Genomic DNA, 25,966 nt, shown 5'->3' on the forward strand with positions numbered 1-25,966 from the left:
TGGGTGCCCTGACACACTCTCATGTCCTTACAATAAGTCTTTTCTGTGTAGCTGCCTGGAGTGCTCTGTTGAGAAGAATTCTGAAGGCGTATTGGAATGCATGATCAATTAACAATTAAGTACCAACCAAACTGGCTGCAACTAGATGCCCAATGCATGAAATTCGTGCAAGAGTAGGCCTTCCTTCCCCCGGCTGCTGGCACTGGCTTTCTTCTAGCACCCGAGACCTGGACTTGCTTCCCTCTGGCCTCCAGCAGGCACCCGGGACCGGGGCTGGCTTCCCTCCGGTTGGCCGCTGGCACCTGAGACCTGAACAGGCTACGCTCTGGCCGCCCGCAGGCACCCGAGACCTAGGCTTCGCTCCAGCCCAGGCTTTGTCCAGAATAACGTCTGGAAGGACGTCCGATCTAATTAGCATATTACCCTTTTATTATTACAGTTATGTGTCACAAATTCATCATCTTTGCTCTAGATTAGAAATTATAGAATTGTCATGGCTGAGTGTAAAGAATAATTTTTTTCCTTATCAAAATGGTAAACTATGAAAATGTAAATCCTTATTAATAGTAGAAGAACTTGAATTAAAAGATATCCTTTAGGCCCTGGTCAGTGTTGCTCAGTGGTTAGAACATCATCATGTGCACCAAAGGAGTGAAGGTTTGATTTTCAGCCCGGACATGTATATGGGAAGCAACCAATCAGTTTCTCTCTCACATCAATGTGTGTGTGTGTGTGTGTCTCTCTCTCTTTATTCCCTCCTCTCACTCTCTCTCTAAAAATCAATAAAAACATATCCTCAGGTGAGGGTTTTTTTAAAAAGAAATCCCTTAGGAGACTACCTATAACAGGTAACTTAGGGACAGGGGGTAGGCTGCATATTATCATGTACCAAATACCTAGCACTTAAGAAGGAGGAGGAGGAGGAGGAGAAGGAGGAGGAGGAGGAGGAGGAGGAGGAGGAGGAGGAGGAGGAGGAGAAGGAGGAGGAGGAGGAGGAGGAGGAGAAGGAGGAGGAGGAGGAGACGACGAAGACAACTTGGTGATGTCGCACCCAAAACCTTTCCCTTTGAACAAAGTTGCTTTTCAGGGCCTGATCACAAACCTCCATCAAATGGCCATCATATTCTATTGCCTCCTCCAAGTTAGCAAGTTAGCATGGCTGCAGCCAGGAGGCAATCCGCATCACTAAGCAAAACATTTTTCCTTGTCAGAGCAACCAAGCAGTTTCTCTCTCACAGGAGGAGGTCATTGGTTTCAGGAGCTCCAAGTTTTATTTCTGTCAGTTTTGTTTAGTACCGTGAGCCAGGGGCTCACTTATGCCTGGATCCTTGGCCTGGCTTTTATAGGGAATTCTACCTTCAAGTGACACTTAATAACCTCTTTAATCGCTCACTCCAGCGTTCTCCGTGACCTCAGAGTGCTGAAATTACAGCCACATTCACATAAGACAGGAAGAAAGATAAGATGAGCCCGTCTGTCATGTCCCAGAATTTGTGAGGAACCAAAGGGTAGTCTGGAGGGTGTTGCTCTATTTTTTTAAGTGGCATCCAGAATTCAGACTGTCACCCTAGCCCGTTTGTCTTAGTGGATAGAGCATCGGCCTGTGGACTAAAGGGTCCCAGGTTCAATTCCAGCCAGGGGCCCAGGCCCAGGTTGCGAGCTCGATCCCCACCCCCACCCCCCCAGTGGGGGATGTGCAGCCAATCAATGAGTCTCTCTCATCACTGATGTTTCTATCTCACTAGCTCTCTCCCTTCCTCTCTGAAATCAATAAAAATACAGTGTATATTTTTTTAAAAAATTCAGACTGTCTCTCAATCTAAGAATACTTGGAAAGAGAGGAGCTGGACCAAACACTTCTACAAAGAGCCTCCTCCCTGTTAACTGCCCTGAAGTTCGCTTTTCACGAAGAATTCTTCTCCCTCAGAAGACTTAAGGAGGCATATGTGACTTAATCCCCCACTGTTGCTTTTAAACCCTGTGGAATGAGCGTTTACAAAGTAGGATCCTTTACTAGATATTGTAAAAGAGATGTCTGTGCGTATGTTTTGCCAAGAAATTAACATCCAGTCTTTGCCAACGAGCATAAATATACTTGGCAGAATCCAGAGGCCCAGTAGCAAAGATAAAAGTAGTTGTTCTACTCAGCCAATTGCTCACACTTATTACAAAACACTTGTCTTCCCTCGGGGAGAATGCTCTGGGAGACATCATCCTCCAGCCCTGCCAGGCCTGCGAGAGACACGGAGTGAGATGCTCTGAGTCCCGTAACTCCTTTCTGCGCGGCTGCAGAGAGATGCCTGGCAGATCCAGGGGCTCAGCTTTTGCCAGGCATTTCACCTCTTGGCTCTCTGATGCTTTCCCCTCTAGGAATAACCCATTTTTAAGAAAGACATATTTTAACTCTTGTCATTCTTTTTACTGCTTTAAAATCTGATTCCATTTTCTTCGGCTTTCCGGGCTTTATACAAATGTCAGTAAGTAGGCTGAACGGGTTGCCAGCGCTTGGACCCATGATCAGTGAACTGATTATGTCTTAGTTTCACATTCAATAAGGCAACGTGGGACCGCTTATGTGATCACCCTGTTAAAGATCTTTCCGTTCACCTTTCTCTATGCCCTCAAAGGGTTTCACCCTGAGAGCAAAACAACCACAATGGTCTGATTCTGAGCAAAACCTCTTTGTTCTTCCTTTTCCTGTGACGTGTACCCCAGACCAACCAACTATGAGAAGACTGAACGTTTTCATACACCCCAATTTAAAATTGATTCTTTTGAAACTAGTTCAAATATGTTAACATGCTTTAAAGGTTAAAAAAAAAAAGTCTGACATTTCAGCAAAAACTTGAATGATCATCAGTAACTAAAATTTAATAATACCTCTTGGCAGTTAATTTAATCTATGTAGTTGAAAATACAACAGCTGTATTTCTTTTAAAAATAGCCTATAAAACTTCTTAAATTACTCAAGTGCTCATTTGTTTAGAACTAGAGTTGTTTGTGTACTTACCTCACTTTCCTTCTGAACTGTGGGTTTCTGGGAGGGAGGCCCCTCAAAGCACTGCCCCAGGAAACCAAACACAATCCCTGCCCTTGGGAGCTCAGGCCAGTGCGGGAGGTGGGTCCTGCACAAAGAGCTAACTGCACCTCCTAATGGCCTCTTCTCTTTCTGTTATCCTTGAAAACAAACAAAAAAATCATTGTCCAAACAGTGTGGCTCAATGGTTTGGTCGAGTGTCAACCTATGAACCAGGAGGTCACAGTTTGATTCCTGGTCAAGGTTTGATCCCCAGTGGGGGTCGTGCAGGAGGCAGCCAATCAATGATTCTCTCTCATCATTGATGTTTCTATCTCTCTCTCTCCCTTCTTCTCTGAAATTAAAAAACAAACAAACCATAAACATTTCTTATTATTTAGCTTTTACCAAAAAAGCAGTCACCCCAGATACTTTTTGAAAAAGAATAATGTACATTATAAGTACATTCCTATAAATCATAATAATATACAGAAAGGCTATTGCTTGGAATTCTTGAGGTTGGGAGGTAGACTAGAGGGAGGGAAGAGGAGATCTCTCTTCAGGGAATGACTAAAGGAGGCCATTTGGCACTGCTGTGACATTGTAGTTCACACTTTAAATAAAAATGGCACATTGCAGATTTTTAATTATAACTTAGTTTGAAAAGTCAAACATCCTGGGAAGACACTTTTAGTTTACTACTAATAAATATTGAAATCTTTTCTTGCAAAACTATAAATAAAATGGTATGAAATGTCATGGTTCTGCCCATTTCATTGTCTGACAAGTAGTTATACAAACCAGAATTTTTAAAAAATAAACCAAGCAAGTCAAGTTTATTTCAGGAAAAATAAAAAGTGAATTAGAAACAAGTTGAAATATACCATTAAGATTTTCAGATGATAAGCCACTTCAGAGTAACTACCTCCCACCTTTCTTTGGCAAACTTAGTACACTGAAAGTTGTATTTTTACAAACAATAATCTAGAAAATACTTCTTTGATAATATAAAGCAAGTTTTCTTTAGGTATCCAATTTTTCTACTTCTATTCAGCAGTTTATAAACATATTTTAGTTCAATGTGTGTTAAGCAAAACAAAGTATAGCATAATGGGGAAAAGCCTCCCTTATGAGTAAAACACAAATTTTCCAAGATTTTAGCAGAAACAAAAGTCCCGAGAAAGTCACTCCAGAATGGGTATTTCTTGGGTTTTCCACATGTTAATGACCACTGAAGCTCTGACTCCAGAGTAGACACACCCTCCCCGTTACCCTTGACCCAACTGAAACTGATTTAACATCTTTTTTATACTTGTAAATGCATATGGTCATGTGCTTTTTTATTTTGTTACTGTGGTTTATCGTTGAACTTTTTAAAAAGTGACTAAGTAAGGAAGAACATAAAAAATAATTATGAAAAATCCAAATTCAAAAATAGGCCCATTTCCAAAGAACATATTTCTGATCCCAAAATAACCTCCCTCCAGGCCTAACGGACCAGCAGAACTTTGCAGACACCTTGCCCAGCTTCGATTTCCTCCGGTTTTCTTCATTTCTCAAGGTCACCAAAAAGTCTTGGAATCTATACCCATGAGAACCAATCTAAAACGACTTCTCTTACACACCAAATTTTACCTTTTCCTTTTATTTCCTTTCTTTAAATTTTCTTCCTCTTCAGATTCTCCACTTAAGCCTAATTTCCCATCTGAGGGACACAAACGATTTGTAGGAATATAATGATTAAAATAATGAATTGTCCCATCCCTTTCTAGCCCAGGTTACTAGCTAGTTCTGTCCACTTTTGGAGGAGTCTGTGATTCAATGACAGCTCACCAAGTAGAGACCCAACTGTGTATTATCCCTGAACTGGACAAGAGCCATTGCATACACACAATGTTATGGTATGGAAGGCATAAAATTCAGGGGGAATCAGGTTGTCCAGGTCTTATCCATAAAACCATTCACACCAGCTGAGTGTAGAGAGAGCAAAGCCCTCTAAGACTGCAGGAACAAATGGCATGAAAGCCTTAAAAAGAAAGGAGCTGGCCTAGCCGGGGTGACTCAGTGGTTGAATGTCAATCTATGAACCAGGAAGTCATGGTTCAATTTCTGGTCAGAGCATATGCCCAGATTATGGGCTCAATCCCCAGTGTGGGGCATGCAGGAGGCAGCCGATCGATGAGTCTCTTTCATCACTAATGTTTCTATTCTCTCTCTCCCTCTCCTTTCCTCTCTGAAATCAATAAAAAAAAATTTTTTTTTTAAAGAAAGGAGCTATAGTACTGACCATTTGAACAGCAAAGGCAGGGGGTCATTTGAAAATGAAACTTCCAATTAACAGCCTAGGAAAACTGAAGTTTGTCTACATGCTGTTTATGACTCAATGTGGAATGTTACCAGATTCCATGCATGGGCTTTTATTCATATCTAAAACATAACCGAGGGAAAAGAATCCAAGAAAACAAAACAAAAAAAAATAGCAACAAAATAGGTTCTATATTTCCACTCATAATAGAAAAACTGCAGTTCAAGAGTGGTAGTTTCTTACAAACTAATTTACTCTAAATATCCCACAGAATATAGCAGAAACCAAAGATTGGTGTTTCCATTTTTTCAGATGGGTTCTTTACTCTCTTATCTTCTCTTTGCTGCCATACTTACCCTCTTGCTAAGGAGAGATGTGTTATTGAGAGTACAGGTGTCTTCATGAGGATGGTCTTTTTACAAATGGGTGTCCTGATCTTCAGAGACCTGCCACAAACACAATCCCTGCCACAGGAGTTGACACAAATTCCCCCCATGCTGAACATCTCTCTGTTTAAGCATCCCACCCACTGCCCTTCAATTCTAATGGGCAACTCCAACCCAGAGAGTCACATTTGCTGACCTTCAGAATTATTTACCATAAAGTACATATGGATAAAAAGACCTACAGTGTTTATACATGGCATTTCTGAATGAATCAGGTGTTTTTCTTAAATGGCCTGTGACATTCAACATTGAAAACTATCTTCCATGTGATTCAAATGTCTCCAATAGAGGAGTTGAATAGAAAAGAACCCAAAGTTAAGATTTTTATCTATTCAGTGATGAGCCTTCAATACATTTAACTAAATTATGATGCTCCGCAATTTCTCCTGCTCCCAAGAATCATTTTACCCGGTGATGAAATGAGAGAGAGGGGGGCACGCTCTGAACAAAAGCTGGCACAAGAAGAATTGGATTCAAGTGCTGAAGCTTTAATCAAAGTTATTCATCATGAAAGGACAGACATGAAATCGTTGGGCTCTCCACTGCCTTTTACTTCCAAGAGGCCCACATTCTTGTGTGGCCTGTTTCTTAGATTGCATGATGTGTTAAAGAAAACAGGCCTCATTTCTTCCGATCGCTATAACAAGCCGGACTCTAATTAATGTCAAGAATTTTCTGGCAAAGAATTATAATGGCAAAGAATTCTGTTCTTGCCATAATCATAAAGGGAATTCTTTCGGTTTGCTTATTTTTTATTTTTTGTTTTCTTTTCTTTCTGAAAGGTGCTAAATACGCCAGGAAGTACTGTGCCTTGGTGTTTGTGGTACAGTCCTTTTATTTTTATCATGGGCATTTTTGCATGCACAGAGCAAATTCCCTCACCAGGTGTCAAAGTGGCCCTGGATGTTTACTGTGGGAGCCGAGGAACGCTTCGGCCAGTTTTCACAACGTGTGCTGCTCCTGGGCCCCTTTGGATGCCCTTTCCTCAGGACAAGTCTCTATTCTTTAAGGACTCACAGCCCTGGAGTCTTTCCCCAAAAAACACATGACTTTGAGTGTACCCACAGGCCAAGCAGAACAACGTGAAATACTGACACCCTGACCCAGTGGTCAGTACCTCCCTTCAGTGTGTGCACGCTCAGACAGAAATAAGGCTCAATGAAGCAGACTTCTGAGAGAAGAGTTGTTATTTGGAGCACAGAACCTTGACTTTTGTAATTAAGGCTTCCCAGAACTGTTATTCTAACAAAATACCTAATGTTTATGGAGTATGCATAATATGCGAGGCATTTACATAGACTTAGTTCATTTCATCTTCACCACATTCCCATGGGGTAGGTTCCTATTCTTACAGATGAGGAAACGAAACAGGAGCTCAGAGAAGTTCAGAGAGTTGCTCCCAGTCAGATAGACAGAAATCAGTAGAGGGGCTCAAATGCAAGGAGTTTGACTCCAGAGCCCTTAGTCCCCTTTTGGACAGTAACTTACTTTTGGAATGAAAGAATGTATATAGATAGATGATAGATAGATAGATAGATAGATAGATAGATAGATAGATAGATGATAGATAGATAGATAGATAGATAGATAGATAGATAGATAGATAGAATAACAAAACAATGCCTACAAAAGTTCTTAATTCAGGACTTTATATGAAAATCTTAGAATTAGTAGTTGAGAATGACTGGGGTTAATTTAAAATATATCATAAGCTATAAAAAATGTACAGTGATTTTTTCTGATTTCTCTCTGTAGGGAGTTGATGAAAACCTTTCCCAGGTGGAGTTAAGAGAACCATCTTTCCTCTTGTCTAGTCTGAATGTTCCCCTCGCTGTTCACTCCCAGATTCTATTTACCTCCCGGTATCCTTGCCTCAAGGCGACTTGAAATTGCTCAAAGTTGAGTTTAAGTACCAAGTCATTATCAATAGGTTACTAAGGAGGTCCTGCTGTAGGTTTTTTTTAACTCAGTAAATGGTGTCTCTCCTTCCGTCCCTCTCATCCCCTCCCTTACCCCATTTGCACAATCCACAATCCTGTTACACTTCATTAATATCTCTATTTCTTTCTTTCTTTAAATATATTTTATTGATTTTTTACAGAGAGGAAGGGAGAGGGATAGAGAGTTAGAAACATCGATGAGAGAGAAACATTGATTAGCTGCCTCCTGCACACCCCCTACTGGTGATGTGCCCGCAACCAAGGTACATGCCCTTGACCGGAATCGAACCTGGGACCCTTCAGTCCACAGGCAGACGCTCTATCCACTGAGCCAAACCAGCTAGGGCTAATATCTCTATTTCAAGAGCTCCGTGTCTTACATCAGTTTCTGTGCAAGTTCTGCTCTGTATGGCAAAACATTATTTTGTTTGGCTCCTTTGGGCATGAAGTGATCTATAGCCATCACTGTTGGTGCCCCATCCATATCCTCCCAGCGTCCACTCACTGACGACCGAGTGAAAGTCCTGTGACTTTCCACCTCGGGACTTTCTTCCTGACAGGGAGCCAGAAGTGTCAGAGTTAATGACCCTGAGAGCAGAGTTCAATCCATTGACAGATGGGGAATTGGAAGATAAATACTCTAACTTCCTCACTCCTGGTTGATATAACTCCAGGGCATATTCTACATCGTTTCCTAGAGGTATGCAGGTGCCATGGCCAGTCCATGCAGTACCATCAGACATACCCCTAGCCAGAGCAGGCCTGGCATGCTTCTGTTCAATCATTTCACACGAAGGCTCAGTGGGGACTAGAGAGGAAGCAAGGTGGGCTGATGCCAATGTAATTAAAGCATCTATAATAATAAAAGCATAATATGCAAATTGACCGAACAACCGAACAGCAGAATGACCTTCCAGCGACCTTCCAGACAACCACACTATGACACGCACTGGCTACAGGCCAGCCAAAGCGGGTGTGATGTGATTGGTCAGGAGGGCCCTGCCATCGCCCCATGATCACCCTGCAGAGGGAGGCCCAGGCCACCCTCTGCGGGGCGATCAATGGGGGGGCTCCGCGATCAATTGCCCCAAAGAGGGAGGCCCACTTTTAGAGATGTATCGCAAAGGAAAATATTATACACACAAACTCTATAATAATTATTACTATAGAGTTATCATGACATTATTTAAAATAATAAAGGACTAGAATTAACCCAAATGTCCATCAGTAGAACACTGTTTTAATTAAAAAAAAAAAAACAACAACAAAAAACACCCTATAGTGCATCTAAACAGTAGAATCTCTGCAGCTATAAAAAAAATATTAAGGAAGCACTTTGTATATTTGATATAGAATTATTTTCAGGATACTCAATGTGCAGCATAGTATAAACAGAATGCTGTTTTAGGTAAGAAGGGGGAATATATTTATATTTATACTTATATTTTCACATTTTAAACATGAAAGTTTAAATCAAGCATTATTAAAAAATGGCTATGCACAGGAGAGGTAGAAAACAATGGAAGGATCAGAGTTGGAGGCAGTATTTCTCTCAAGATCATTGCTCTAGTTTAATCAGATATACTTTGTTAACTCATTCAAAAAAATGAAGTCAAAATGAAAAAAAAAGAACTCTCTATAAACTGAAAGCAAGCTGAAATAAATAAAATTAATTGTTTGAGATACTGGTAACATAACTCACAGAGAAAGGAAAAACTTCACGTAACTTCAGAACACAGTAGTTTGACCACATATCCTTAGTGGGATATAGTTAGTAACTGCAAATAAACTTCAGCATCATTCTGCAGTTTTGTTAGTAATGGTAATACTCATGTTGTTATTACTGTTATTTTAAAACTATCTACACTAATAAAAGAGAAAGATGCAAATTGACCATACCTTCGCAATGCCCACCAGCTAATGAGGAGTGAGTATGCAAATTAACCCAACAAAGATGGTGGGTTAATTTGCATACACAGGCACCAAGCAGCCAGGGGCAGGACGCTTGAGTCGTCACCATGGCAATGACGCAGGTGTTCCGCACTGCACCCGCCACTCCAGGCCTCTGGCAGCGTGGGAAGATGGAAAGGCAGTTCCGGGCTGGAGCAAAGGCAGAAAGGCGGCTCCAGCTGGAGTGAAGGCGGTGCTGGCAGCCAGGGGAAGGAAGGCCCATTCTTTTTTTTTTTTTTTTTTTAATTTTATTGATTTTCCACAGAGAGGAAGGGAGAGGGATAGAGATCTAGAAACATCGATGAGAGAAACATCGACCAGCTGCCTCCTGCACACCCCCTACCGGGGATGTGCCCGCAACCAAGGTACATGCCCTTGACTGGAATCGAACCTGGGACCTTTCAGTCCGCAGACCGACGCTCTATCCACTGAGCCAAACCGGTTTCGGCGGAAGGCCCATTCTTGCATGAATCTTCGTGCATCGGGCCTCTAGTCTTATATATTGCAGGATAAAATAAGTAAGCAATTATGTTAATATTATAGACAACCAACACTTTTAGAATAAAACTAGATATGGGAATAAAATTAAACAAATTAAGTAAAAGTTCTCTAATCATATTTTAATTGGAAATATTAGTATAAACTCATAATCTTTAAAATATATTTTTCTGCCTCTGCTCACTGAGAAGTCCAATAACAATGAGCATCTCAACACCCAGAGTTAATTTTCTAAATACCATCCCCACCACTCGGGACAAAAACCAAAAACACTAACAAAAATTCTTGGAGAAATGACTAATTACAGTTTTGCAGAGAAAACAAATTTTAAAAAGAAAGAGAATGAACAATATGACCCTGAGTCATTTTGTTGTGCCAGAAAGTAATGAAATGTTTGAAAGATGAATGGAGTCACATATAATGGACAGGGGAGCCAGCTTGGCAGGGCTCTCAATTTAAGAATCAAAAAAGAATAAACACTGATTGAAATCACATGAAATATTAAAATATCCAGGAGTTTATGATGATACTCATAATTATAAAAAAGAGAAAGCACTTAAAAATAATCTGCATCCATTGGAAATAGCTGTGCATAGACTCTCTTATTTCTCTAATAGTAATTAAAGGGGAAGAAAGGCATTTTAGGGTGCTGTTCTTACACAAATGCTATTCAGAGCATCCAAGTAGCCCCAACTGATGTCAAAAAGTGCTGCTTTATAGACCATTCCCAGCTGATAAGTAATGTAGAAGAAATGGCAGGATCCAAAACATCTATTTTGAATCCCTAATTAAATAATGGATCCTGGCTATGGTCATCAACTGATGCTAAAACCCTAGGAAAAAGGTGTATGAGAACTAGATATTTGCAGAGTGCCGATAACTGATTACTTATCCTATCTAATAAAGACAGAATATGCAAATTGACCATCACTCCATGACAAAGATTCACGGTGCCCACAGCCAATAAGGAGGGAATATGCAAATTGACACGACAAAGATGACAGCAGCTGGGCTAGGACGCTTGCATCATTGGAGTGAAGGCAGAAGGCGGTGGCCAGAGCGAAGGCCCAGGTCCCGGGTGCTGGAGGGAAGCCGGTGCCAGCAGCCAGGGGAAGGAAGGCTTATTCTTGCACAAATCTTCACGCATCGGGCCTCTAGTTGGTTATAAGGATACAAGAAACACTTTCTATTGGAGCAACCAGGTTGTCACTTGGACCACACTGATACATCTTGTCGACACTAACAGTGGGACAACTAGCTATGGTGAACCTTAGGTGATGCAATCTGAAGGACATGGTTCCTCCTATGAAGTATTCTTGCCAAAAAGTTGATCCTGAATCTAATCAACTATAGAAAGACATTTTTTACAATTATAAAAAGGCAATCAGGGAAAGTGAAAATAGACTGAATATTAGATGGAAGGATTATTGTTAATTTTGTTAGGTGTAATTAGGTGCAGTGGGCTTTTTTTGTGTGTGGAACTGAAATACTTAGGGGTAAAATGTCATAACATCTAGGATTTGCTTTAAATACTTCAAAGAAAAAAATAGATTTAAAAAATATAAAATATGGCACAATTTTTTTTAATCACTATTAACACTCAGAGGTACTAGCACAAAGAGTTCATTGCAATCTATCTTCTGAATGAATGTTCAACAATTTTCAAAAATTTAATAAGGTACAACTTGTAAAAACTAAAATTTTAGTATATTCCATTTTTATTCTTTTTTTAAAAAAATATATTTTATTGATTTTTTTACAGAGAGGAAGGGAGAGGGATAGAGAGCTAGAAACATCTATGAGAGAGAAACATCGACCAGCTGCTTCCTGCACACCACTCACAGGGGATGTGCCCGCAACCAATGTACATGCCCTTGACCAGAATCGAACCTGGGATCTTTCAGTCCGCAGACCGACGCTCTAACCACTGAGCCAAACCGGTTTCAGCCCATTTTTATTCTTAATATATATACATACATATAATTTTTTGTGTATGGATAAAATTTACTCATTCGTTAATCAGTATACATATTCTATGACTGGCGCTGTTCGTCATGATGGGAACATAGTCCAAGTCCTTACAAAGCCTACATTACAGCAAAGGAAGCAAACATTAAACTAATTATTAAATTAATTACTTAACTGCAGCTGTGATGAGACTTCAAAGGGGAAGTCCAGGCTGTGAGGAGAGCATCCAACACCAGGAGATCTGGCCTCATCTGGTGAGGGTCAAGCCAACTGCAAGACAAATGTATTGTTTCCCAGAAGCAACAGAATCCCAGGAGCTCATGAAAAGAAGTGGCCCCATGACTGGCAGCAAGAGAGGACTTAAGGTTAGGGACCCAGGGGTCAGTCAGGTGTGGGCAGTGTCCAAGGACACAGAATCTCTAGGGATCTTCACAGAGACCTTGCTGTGTGTTAATTTGGCAGGAAAACTGGCTCCTCACCAAGCCCGGCCAGACAGAGGTGGAGAGGAGGGAGAGAATCTGGTCAGGGACTTCTGCTTGGAATTGGCGCAGCTCCGTTTACAGATGGAGACAGTTGAAGGGCCAGCTGGGAAAAGCTGGGGAAGAGGAGAGCCAGGGAAATTGGGCAGGCTCACCCAAGCACACATAAACTCGGATAAAAGGTCAGACTCGAGTTTATTTACAAACAACAGTGCATTACTTGAATTCCCTAAAGTAATACTACTAGGGAAGCATTAACTATTAACCAGAAGTCCCTCAGGACTGTAAACTCCTCTCAGAGCAATGACAAAGTATCTGGTCCCTTCTGGCCAAAAGAAGAGATTGGACTGTCCCTTAGGTTTGGCTAGGTAAATGTATCCTCCTTGGAATAGCCAGGTGGAACATGCCTTCCTGTTTTCTTTAACATGGAACAAATGTGGTGAGTCTAAAAGAGGCTATAACTATCAGTTAATCCTTTTTTTTAAATTATGAAACATTTTAAGTACACGAGAAGTGCAGAGAGCAGTATACAGTGATACCTACCACCCAGAAATTCAAAAATTTAACATATGATTAATACATTTATTTCAGAATAAAACATTACACATACAGTTGAAGCCCCTTTATATCTTTCCCCAAATCTATTCCCCTTCCTCCCCGGAGGTAACTACTTAACTCATTGACATGTAACCTTCATATAAATAGCACACTTATGTGAAAACTACATGTATATGAAAAGTATATATCCACAAATAATATAGAATGGTTTTGTGCATTTTAAAACAATTTTACGATAAATTACCCAAGTCTTATTGTACTACCAATTATCAGTCTGCACTTTTTTGTTACTTAATATTATTTTTTCAAGATTCATAAATATAGATCTAGTTTATTCAGTTTGCTATTGGTTATATTCCATTATGAGGATACACTAATTTGTTCATCCATTTCACCTACTGGCAGAAATTTTAAAACTGTAAACTTTCAAATATCACAGACCATGCTGCTGTAATGAATCTCTTTGAGCATTACTTTAGGTATACATGTGCATGAGTTTCTCTAAGATTTACACCATGCAGGGGAATTTCTGTGTTTCTAGCTTTTAACCTAAATATGACTCTATCATTCTTAAGGGCAGAATTTATCTTCAAATAGCTTTGATCTTGGGGTAACAGATTTAGTAGGACCAAGGATTGTTAATGGGTGATATCATCTTTTTTTTTTTAATATTTTATTGATTTTTTTACAGAGAGGAAGGGAGAGGGATAGAGAGTTAGAAACATCGATGAGAGAGAAACATCGATCAGCTGCCTCCTGCACACCCCCTACTGGGGATGTGCCCGCAACCAAGGTACATGCCCTGGACCGGAATCGAACCCGGGACCCTTCAGTCCGCAGGCCGACGCTCTATCCACTGAGCCAAACCGGTTTCGGCAGGGTGATATCATCTTGTGAAATAATGAAACATTTACTTCTGGGGCATTTAGACATTGAATTTTTTAAGTCTAATAACTATAACTCATCAGTTTGTTTATTAGAACTTACCTAGCATAAATAACTTTCATTACAAGCTTCTATTTTGTTAGTATGTATTCCCTTCACCCTAGTATTTTAGTAAAAAAAAAAAATCTTAGTACCTCTAGAGAAATCTCAGAATTATACCTCTTCCCATCTTTCATAACCCAAAGACTATTTTTCTATCATACTGCATATAAATTAATTATATTAATAATCGCCGAAACTGGTTTAGCTCAGTGGATAGAGCATCGGCCTGCGGACTGAAAGGTCCCAGGTTCGATTCCGGTCATGGCATGTACCTTAGTTGCGGCCACATCCCAGTGGGGGGTGTGCAAGAGGCAGCTGATCGATGTTTCTCTCTCATCGATGTTTCTAGCTCTCTATCCTTCTCTCTTCCTCTCTGTAAAAAATCAATAAAATATATTTAAAAAAATAATAACTGCTCAGTGTAAGTTTTAGATCTTTAGATAATAACTATTGTTACCGTTCTGTGTTTATCTAATTTCAGCCAAGAATCTTTATATTTTAGCTATACCATGATTTCTTCAAGGAAACCTGCTAAAATTATATCACTGGTCTAGAACCCAGCTGAGCTCACCTGTAAAACCTAAACTTTTGAATTAATAAACATTATTTTAGCTATGAGCATATTAAAACATTTCATTTCAACTATTTATATGTGTAAGTCAGATGTTAACTAGAAAGGTGTGAGACAAAAGAATCAAATGTTAGGAGCAAAGTAAATCAATGACTAGTACAAATGATGTATTGTCATTGTCTTGTTTTCCATCCACAAAGGAAATAATGCGATGACTCGTTCATTCACATTTGCTTGGGAAAAATGTGAGAGCTGATATGTATCTTTAGCCGTATTTACTGAACTTACTTAATTCAATTAGTTTAAATAAACCAGGTTATCTCAACTTAGACCATAAGATGGTTTTATCTAAAAAATAAAAGGAGATAAATCGCCAAGCATAGCAGAAATAAAAAGAGTCTGTTTTCCATTCCTGACTTCATAGATATCCTCTGAACTTTAGGTGACCTGATATCATTCCAGAATGGGCCAGAAACCCTGGATTCTCCCCCACTCTGAGTTGTACTGCTCAAGCTGATCAAAAGGAAGCAACTCACAATTTGTGTATCAGTACCAATAAGTACCCAGGTGTTCATATTTCAAGCTCATCAGATTAAAAAAAAAATTTACTTTTGCTGAGAAGAAAGTGTATGTTTGCAGGCATTCCCTAATGATGTTACTTATGGTGGTCAGTTTTGAAAGGCAAGATTACAGGTGGGAGAAAATTTTGTTGTTAATTTGCACTTCAACCGAATCCACCAGTTGAGAGCCACTGACTTAGGCCAATGCTGAGGCCAAGGGCTTCCCTGTCCACCATCTCTATATATGGGGCAGCCTCGGAAGTTAAGTCCAGATCCAATAACAGCTAATGGTTTTTAGCACTTACTGTGTGTCAGGCACTGTTTTATTCACTGTGTTAATTCATTGAATCCTCATATAACCATATGGGTCAGATGCTATTATTATACACATTTTACAGATGAGGAAACTGAGACATAGGTTAAGTACCTTACCTAAGTCACTTAGCCCCAGAGCTTGGGCTCTTGAGCACTAGACCACACTGCACATTTTACATGGCTCCAGTACAGCTACTCATTGGTTGTGTCTAGAGCCCTCCATAACCTAGGAAACTGGATCTCTTCTGGAGCCATTCCAGGTTTTGGGACCCCACTGCCAGACCCAAAATCCAGAGGACAAGACAAAGAAAACCAAGAGTTGGTGCCGGAAACAAATCAGTTTCACTAAAAGAGAGATGCTGACAGGAAGCCAGGAAGGCTGGTCAACAACCTTAATTGCTCTAACCACTCACCCTTTAGTTGAGACATTGCTAGCTGAAGCAGCCTCCACCTTTGTTTTTCCCATGTAAATTTCTGTTTATCCTGGCTAAGATGTTTTCCCCAAAGCCTCAATAAAAGGGATGGCAGGGCCAGAGCAGGGGGTAGTTCTCCCCCTAGAGTTGGACTACCGCCTGGCCCCCCATTTCGCCAAATTGAATTTCTTCAAGTCTCCTTTCATTTGTGTGCGGCCCTTCTCCAGAACTCGAACCCTGAACCGGAACCCTGGACCACGCGGGACGTGGAAAGGGATTAATAAAAGTTGGACCTTCCATTCACTCTGAGGTGGACATCAAAAAGTCCTTGAAGATGCTTCAAATCAAAGCCAGTATAGAGCAAGATCACATTGGGTTTTTCTCCAGGCTATAATTTCACAAACCCATCAATAATCCTTCAAATGCTACTGGCTGCACTACTATCAGCACTGATAGTATGATAGTGATGAGAGATCTCTTTGGTCAAATAAATACGTAAAAGGCAACATTCTACTGAAGATTAACTATGAACCATAATAAGTATGAACATGTTGAAGGCTCATAGAAATCCGGCAATAAAGAAACACGTTTAACTTTGTGCCCCTTAACATTTCCATGGAACAGAATTTGGACGGTGCTCCAGAATGAAACTGACCAGTGGCACCTTAAGACTGCTGAGAAAAGATATAGATGTTCTCTGGTCCACCTTGTCTTGAAAACATTCCACAAGGTCAGTTATAGCCCCTGCAGCACCCCTCCTCCCAGCCTGGCCTCAGGAAGGCCTTCTCCTTTGAGAACTTGGGCAGAGCCTGGGTTCTGAGGTTGGCACTCCACACTCCCAGGCCTAGGCTTAACTTCGTAAGTCCCCTTGGACTTTTCTATCAACGTCTTAATGTGTGGCCCTGACCAACTTGAAAATGAGCCATTCCGTTCTGATCCCAAAACCAGGCAGCAAGACATTTTGTTTGGATTTTTAGATGATCTTTGGCAACTTTCCACATAAGTGGTTCCTCAAAAGGCAATGAGTCATGAACATCCATTATGGACAGGAGCAACTGGGTAATAATAGAACGGACAAATGCTGTCCTTATGGCCTTTTCTCCAAAGGAGGGCTAAATTAAATTAAGTTTGTTCCCACAGTACATTACTCAGTGTTTCTTATGGGTATGAGAAACCTGGAAATCACAAAGCAAGCCGCAGATGAATTACTGTTAAGTCACACAACTAACAGAAAGTTAAATTCTTCTGTGGCTAACCACAGCATCTAGTCCCCAATCTATCAAAGATCACCAAGCCAGGAATTGACCACTTTAGAGGTACCTACTGTTCCAACCAACCAAAGATCTCAGAGCACTTTAAAAGTGTAAACTGATTAGGATTTTCATCTTACTGGAGCAGAACCATACACAGGCTAGTAAAGTTGTTTTATGAGATCCCACCATCTTCTCTTTTTTCAGTTGCTAGGGAAGATGGAATTAGGATTGACATTTTTTAACCACTTAATTGAGGTATGATTGACATATATACGTTTATACAAATTTTATGTGTAAAACTTGATGAGTTTGGAAATATGTATACAACCATGAAACCATAACCATAATCTATGCCATTAATATATCTATCACCTCCAAAAGTTTTCTCCCATCCTTTCTTTGTTTTTAATTTTTATTACTATTATTTCGTGTGTGTGTGTGTGTGTGTGTGTGTGTGTGTGTGTGTGTGTTAAGAACAGTTAACATAAGATCTACCTTCTTAGACAAATTTAAATAATCAATACAGTCTTGTTATCTTCGGGCATGATGCTGTAGAGTAGATCTCTAGGACTTATTCATCTTACATAACTGAATCTTAGTAGTAATCTTTGACTAAGACCTTCCTATTTCCTCCTTCTCTCAGCCCCTGTTCCACTCTCTGCTTCTATTAGTTGAACTATTTTAGATTCCTCATATAAGTGATAACATGTAGTATTTGTCCTTTTGTGCCTGGCTTATTTCACTTAGCATAATGTCCTCCAGATTCATCTATAGTCCATAGTGTCACAAATAGCAAGATTTCCTTCTTTTTAAAGGTCAATAATATTTTGTTATATATATATATATATATATATATATATATATATATATATATATATATGTGTGTGTGTGTACGTATATATATAATACTTTTTCTCCATGCATCTGTTAATAAATAATTAAGTTGATTCAATGCCTTAGCTATTATTCATAATGCTGCAAATATCTCTTTGAGGTCCTGATTTTGATTCCTTTAGATATATACCCAGAAGGAGGATTGCTGGATCATATTGTGTACTTGCTATAGTGCTTTCCATGAAAACCATAAAGATTATTAATGTCATTTTGTGCTTGTTAAGTTATAATTCTCATAAGAAATACATGAAACTTCTCATTAGATTGTTACAATAAAGACCTATAAGTAAAGCTGTTATTATAAGTGAAATCTGCACAATGAAAAGGGTGATAACTACGTGACCTTGGCCATAGTTCTCTGTTTCTATGACTTTAGTTGCCTCAAATCAAAAGAGAGAATTAAAGAAGAAAAAATATTAAGTTTCTTTTAAACTTTGAAATTTTATGAATATACTACAGCCTGTCATAAGACTGGAAATAATCCATTATGCAGAATTACATAATTTGTATTGAACTATTCATGTGAGTTTCCTTTAAAATTCCTTAAAGAAATGGTAGACTCCCTTTCAACAGTAGACTAGAAGAAGCAGAGAACCAAATTAGTGAATTAGAATATAGGGCACAGAAACACGCCCAATCTGAACAACAATTGGAGAGAAAAATTAGAAAGCAGGAGGAGAGTCTAAGGGAGCTTTGGGACAACATGAAAAGAATTAACATATGTATAATAGGTGTGCCAGAATGACAAGAAGAGGAGCAAGGATTAGAAAACCTATTTAAAGAAATAATGACAGAAAGTTTCCCAGATTTGGGGAAGAAAAAAGTCACACAAACACAGAGGGTCCTAAACAAGGTGAACCACACCAAGACACGTGGTAATTACAATGGCAAATGTCAACAACAAAGAGAGAATCTTAAAGGCTGCAAAAGAGAGACAGAGAGTTACCTACAAAGGATCTCCCATTAGATTATCAAATGATTTCTCAACAGAAACACAACAGAAGGGAATGGAATGAAGTATTCAAAGTGATGCAAAGAAAGGGACTGAATCCAAGAATACTCTATCCAGAAAGGCTATCATTCAAAATTGAAGGGGAAATCAGGAGCTTTGAAGACAAAAAAAGGCTAAGGGAGTTTATCACTACCAAGCCAGCAATGCAAGAAATGTTAAAGGGACTGTTCTAAAAAGAAGAAATAGAAAGAGAAGAAGGAACACAGGCATAAAGAATAGAAATGGCTACAAACAGGTACCTATCAATAATAACCTTAAATGTAAATGGACTAACTGCTCCAATCAAAAGATATAGAGTGGCTGAATGGATAAGAAAACATGACCCATATATATGCTGTCTACAAGAGACCCACCTCAAATAAGGGACACACACAGACTGAAAGTGAAGGGATGGAAAAATATTTTTCAGGCAAATGGAAATGAAATAAAAGCTGGGGTAGCAATACTTATATCTGACAAAATAGACTTCAAAGTGAAGGCCATAATAAGAGACAAGGAAGGCCACTTCATAATACTAAAGGGATTGATACAAGAGGATATGACTCTGGTAAACATATATGTACCCAATGCAGGAGAACCCAAATACATTAAAAAAAACTTCCAGAAGATATCAAGGGAGATATTGACAGCAATACAATCATAATAGGGGAATTTAATACCCCTTTGACATCACTGGATAAATCCTCTAGACAAAATATCAGCAAAGAAACAGCAATCCTAAATGACTCACTAGATCAGATGGACTTAGTTGACATCTTCAGAACATTTCACCCCAAAGCCACAGAATATACATTCTTCTCAAGTGCACATGCGACATATTCAAAGAGAGACCACATATTGGGACACAGGCAAACTCTCTTCAAATTCAAGAAGATTGAAATAATATCAAGCATCTTCTCAGATCACAATGGCATAATATTAGAAATAACTACAATAAAAACAATAAAAAAAATTCCAACACTGGAAGGCTAAATAGCATGTTATTCAACAATAATTGGGTTACCAAAGAGATCAAAGAAGAAATAAAAAAAACATCCTAGAAACAAAACACAATGAAAATACAACAATCCAAAATCTATGGGACACGGTGAAAGCAATCCTGATAGGGAAGTTCATAGCATTACAGGCCTACCTCAAAAAAAAAAAAAAGAAAAAGAAAAAGAAAAGAAAAGAAAAGCTGGTAATAAATTATCTAACTCTACAACTTAAAGAATTAGAAAGACAGCAACAAGAAAAGCCCAGAGTGAGCAGAAGGAAGGAAATAATAAAGATCAGAGTGGAAATAAATGACATATAGACCCACACACACACAAAAAAAAAAGACAAAAGATCAATGAAACCAAGAGCTGGTTCTTTGAAAGGATAAACAATATTGATAAACCTCTAGCCAGGCTCACCAAGAAGCTGCTGGAGGCAAATTCCAACAGGTCATAATTATGCAAGAAGTTCATCAGAAGGCTGATGGACCTTGGGGCTTCAGCAGGGCTGATAATCTGCATATTATTACCTGCTGCTGAACAGTTGAGGGCAATTCCCCTAACCTGATCGTCCGTTACTATTTACCAAACCTTACCTTTGATATATATACCTGCTTTGCTAAAGGGCAAAACGTGTTAGTAAAAAGCCGTGGGTCTGGAGATTCAGGGAGCTTAGTCACTAGAGCTAAGTTTCCATCTGGCTCCCCCAAATGCCTTCCAAATTTATATTTCTTGTCTAGTCTCTATTCATTTATGTCGCAGCCCCTTCTCCAGATTCCTGAACCCTTGCTGCGGAAAGACTGTGGCAGAAGCAAAGAGAGAGGACCTAAATAAACAAAATCAGAAATGAAAGAGGAAAACCCCACAGAAATACAAAGAATTGTAAAAAATATACTATGAACAACTCTATTCCAACAAACTGGTCAAAGAAGAAATGGACATATTCTTAGAAAAATACGACCTTCCAAAACTCAATCAAGAAGAATAAAAAAATCTAAATAGGCTGATAACTAAAGATGAAATTAAAGCAATCATCAAAAGACTTCCAGCAAACAAAAGCCCTGGGCCAGACAGCTTCACTGGGGAATTTTATCAAACATTCAAAGAAGAACTAAAACCTATCCTCCTCAGACTATTCCAAAAAATTCAAGAGGAAGGAACACTTCCAAGTTCTTTCTATGAAGAAAGCTTTACCCTAATCCCCAAACCAGATAAAGACACTACGAAGAGAATTACAGGCCAATATCTCTGATTAACATAGATACTAAATAATCCTCAACAAAATGCTAGCAAATCGTATTCATCATTACATTAGAAAGATCATACACCTGACCAAGTGTGCTGTAAAGATGATGCAATATATGCAAATCAATAAACGTGATACATCACATAAACAAATTGAGAGAAAAAAATCACATAATCATATAAATTGATGCAGAAAAAGCATCTGACAAATCCAACACCCTTTCTTGATAAAAACTCTCAGCAAAGTGGTAATAGAGGGATCATACCTCAACATAATGAAACACTTATATGACAAACATACAGCCAACATCATACTCAATGGGCAAAAACTAAAACCATTTCCCCTAAGAACAGGAACAAGAGAGGGATGCCACTCTCACCACTTCTGTTCAACATAGTACTGGAAGTGCTAGCCATAGCAATTAGACAAGAAGAAGAAATAAAGGCATCCATCCAAATTAGAAAAGAAGTAAAACTGTCATTATTCACAGGTGACATGATATTGTACATAGAAAACCCTAGATACTCCATCACAAAACTACTAGATTTAATAAATGAATTTGGAAATGTAGCAGGATACAAAATTAACACCCAGAAATCTATGGCTTTTTTATACACCAATAATGAACTCACAGAACGAGAAACAAAACAAAACAAAAATCAATCACATTGACCATTGCACCAAAAAAATTAAGATACCTAGGAATAAACTTAACTAAGGAGATAAAAGACCTGTACTCAGATAACTATAGGACATTGAAAAAAGAGATAGAGGAAGACATAAACAAATGGAGGAATATACCATGTTCATGGGTTGGTAGAATCAATATCACTAAAATGCCCATACTACCCAAAGCAATCTACAGATTTAATGTAATCCCCATTAAAATACCAACGGCATATTTCACAGACCTAGAACAAACTCTCCAAAAATTCAGATAGAATAACAAAAGACCCCGAATAGCCAAAGCACTCTTGAGGAGGAAGAACAAAGTTGGAGGGATCACAATACCAGATATCAAGTTATATTACAAAGCCACGGTTCTTAAAACTGCCTGGTACTGGCACAAGAACAGACATATAGACCAATGGAACCAAACAGAGAACCCAGAAATTGACCCAAACCATTATGCTCAATTAATACTTGACAAAGGAATCAAGGGCATACAATGGAGTCAGGACAGTCTCTTCAATAAATGGTGTTGGGAAAATGGACATACACATGCAAAAAAATGAAACTAGACCACCAACTTATACCATACACAAAAATAAACTCAAAATGGATAAAGGACTTAAATGTAAGATGGGAAGCCATAAAAATCTTAGAAGAATCCATAGGCATCAAAATAGCAGACATTTGTCATAGCAACATCTTTATCGATACAGCTCCTAGGGCAATGGAAACTAAAGAGAATATAAACAAATGGGACTTAGTCAAAATAAAAATCTTCTGCACAGCAAAAGAAACCATCAACCAAACAACAAGAAAGCCCACTGCATGGGAGAACATATTTGCCAATGTTATCTCCGATAAGGGTTTAATATACAAAATTTATAGGGAACTCATACAACTAAACAATAAAATAAATAAATAAACAATCCAATAAAAAAATGGGCAAAAGACCTAAATAGACACTTTTCGAAAGAGACATATGAAAATATGCTCAAAGTCACTAATTATCCGAAAGATGCAAATCAAAACAACAATGAGGTATAATCTCACAACTGTCAGAATGACTATCATCAACAATTCAACAAATGACAAGTGCTGGAGAGGATGTGGAGAAAAAGGAACCCTCATGCACTGCTGGTGGGAATGCAGACTGGTGCAGCCACTGTGGAAAACAGTATGGTGTTTCCTCAAAAAATTAAAAATGGAACTTCCATTTGACCCAGTAATCCCACTTCTAAGAATATATCCCAAGAAAACAGAAACACTAATCAGAAAGGATATATGCACCCCTATGTTCATAGCAGCACAATTTACCATAGCTAAGATTTGGAAACAGACTAAGTGCCCATCAGCAGATAAGTGTATTAGAAAACTGTGGTACATCTATACAATGGAATACTACGCTGCTATAAAAAAGAAGGAATTCTTACCAAAATAAGCTGATTGACGATATAGCCAGTTGTCCACCTCTAAGTAATTCCTATTTAGAGGCAGAAAGACTGAATAATAAATTGGCTACTTGATCTAAGTTTCATTCATTTACTCATTAAACAAGTATATCTTAGGTACTTAATATGTGCCAGGAGATGTGGGATATATAGCAATGTATAATACAAAGTCATTAATCCTGTGGTGAGATTAGACACCATCACAAACGTAAGGTAAAAGAGAATGGGTTATGTGCCATTTGAAACAAAGTCTGCTCTGGGAACCTGGCTGTGATAATTTGTAAGAGGGGGTGGTTCCAATGTAGAAGAAAAGAAAGATATCAGAGAATAGGTTTTGCCAATGTATGGAGACAGGAGGGACAAGGTGAGATTATAGAATGGTCACATATCCATTGACCTGAATTCTAAATGTGTATTATGAAGTAGTAGGATACAAGGGTTGAAAGGTAGATTGGGCCAGATGAGAGAACATCTTGAATGCCAGGCTTGAAGGCCTGGGTTTGATAGGCCCCCTCTCAGTGTTTGAGTGGAGGAGTGGCAGGATCCACACAGTGCATCAGGAAGCCTGACTTGGTGCTGAGTTGGGGAAGCGTTAGAGGTGGAGTGACAGGGAAGAGTCAAGAAGTCACCACACTTGTGCATGAGTGACCGAGCCGAGCTAGGGACAAGATGGTATCAGTAGAGAAGAAAGGGTGGAAGAAAGAGATGGTATGAAGGAATGTCTGACCAGACTAGAGGAAGGGGGGGTAGGGAAGAGTATCAGAGAGGAAGGAAAAGAGAACATAGTCGAAAGTGACAAGTTTCAAACTTAGTAAAAAGGAAAAAGGCCGCTTTACCATAAAAACTGAAAGGTCTGGAGATTTGGGGAAGACAAGGCTAGTTGATTTAGTCAGCCGCAACAAGAGGACAGCCTGGAGCAGATTTTCAGCCGTGGGTTGGGCATATGGAAGTGGACCCAGGAAAGCCACTGGATTGGAGATGAGCATTCAGGTGCCATGAGCTGGCAGGTGAGCTCTGAAGATGTGGAAGCAGAAAAGATTCCTGGACAGAAAACATTTCTGGGCAGAAAATGTTGAAGGAAGGGCTGAGGTCAAGTACCTTGGGGAGGCATTTAGAAATGAACTGGGTAGTGTCAATAGTCAGAGCAGGAGTCTAAGAGGTCAAAGAGTAAAAGAGAAAAAGTGGTTGTGGTGGAGCCAAAGAATCATCAACAAATCTTTCATGTTGCTTAGCTTGATTTCAGAGAAATGGTTACCTTGTGGCAAGTTGAAAACACATCTTTTATCTTTACAGGGGCAGATCCTTAGGCTGAGAAGTGATTTGCATACAAAATGTGCTATATGCTCTCAGTGAAGCAAGATTGGGCACAGTGGTTTGGGACTGCATTTGTCACTTGAGTTAGAGTAACAATCCCCCTGTCTCTCAAAGAGGGCAGGCCTTGACCCCACAGGCAGGGTCTGGACTGCTTTGGGGGCTTCCTTCCAGACTCTATTCAGGAATGGAGTGGGAGCTGGGGGAAAGGAAGCCAAAGAACTTGAGATTCAAAGAAAGGAAGTTCACATAGCGACAGAAGGAGGAGTGGGTTATTCAGGGGAAAGGAGGATTTTGTGGTAGAGAAATTAGAAAATCACAACTAGAAATAATTCACTCAGTCTCTCTCTTTCTCTCTCTCTCCCTCTCTCTCTCTCTCTCTGTGTGTGTGTGTGTGTGTGTGTGTGTGTGTGTGTGTGTGTTACTAGAAGATGGGAAAAATGTGAAAATTAAAAGGGAATTAAAATATAAAACAATGATGTCAGATATTCAAGTTAGTACATTCCATTCCCTCATCCAGAAACGGACATTACATTATATGTGAATCGCTCACTTTTAAAAATAACTGATAGTCACTTATGTCTAAGAAAATAATGCATGCTGAACCTAGAAACACAAAAAGTACAAAGAAAAAAATCAGTTACTTCTAACCCCTAATCCAGGGAACCTCCTGTTAATTGTTGGTGTATAAAATTCCACCTGTAATTGGACAATTAGGCTATTTTTTATCTTTTACTCTTATAAACAACCAGAGGCCCAGTGCATGAATTCATGCATGGGTGAGGTTCCTAGGCCTGGCCAGTGATTGGGGCCAATTGGGGCCGTCTTGCCCAGTCCCAATCGGGGCCAGCAGCCAACCTCCCGAGGCCCCTTCCCCTGCCAGCCAGGGGGAGGGGCTGCGGGAGATTGGCTGGCCGGGAGAGGTTGGCTGGCCGTGGGAGGTTGGCTGTGGGAGCACACTGACCACCAGGGGCCACTCCTGCATTGAGCGTCTGCTCCCTGGTGGTCAGTGCACATCATAGCGACTGGTCGACTGGTCGTTCCAGTCATTCTGGTCGTTCAGTTGTAAGGGTCGCTTAGGTTTTTATATAGAGAGATATTATGATAAATATTGTCATACATTCATTTTTAATACTTACCATCAATC

Source organism: Cnephaeus nilssonii (assembly GCF_951640355.1).
Source record: "Cnephaeus nilssonii genome assembly, chromosome: 4".
In the NCBI taxonomy this organism is placed as follows: Eukaryota; Metazoa; Chordata; class Mammalia; order Chiroptera; family Vespertilionidae; genus Cnephaeus; species Cnephaeus nilssonii.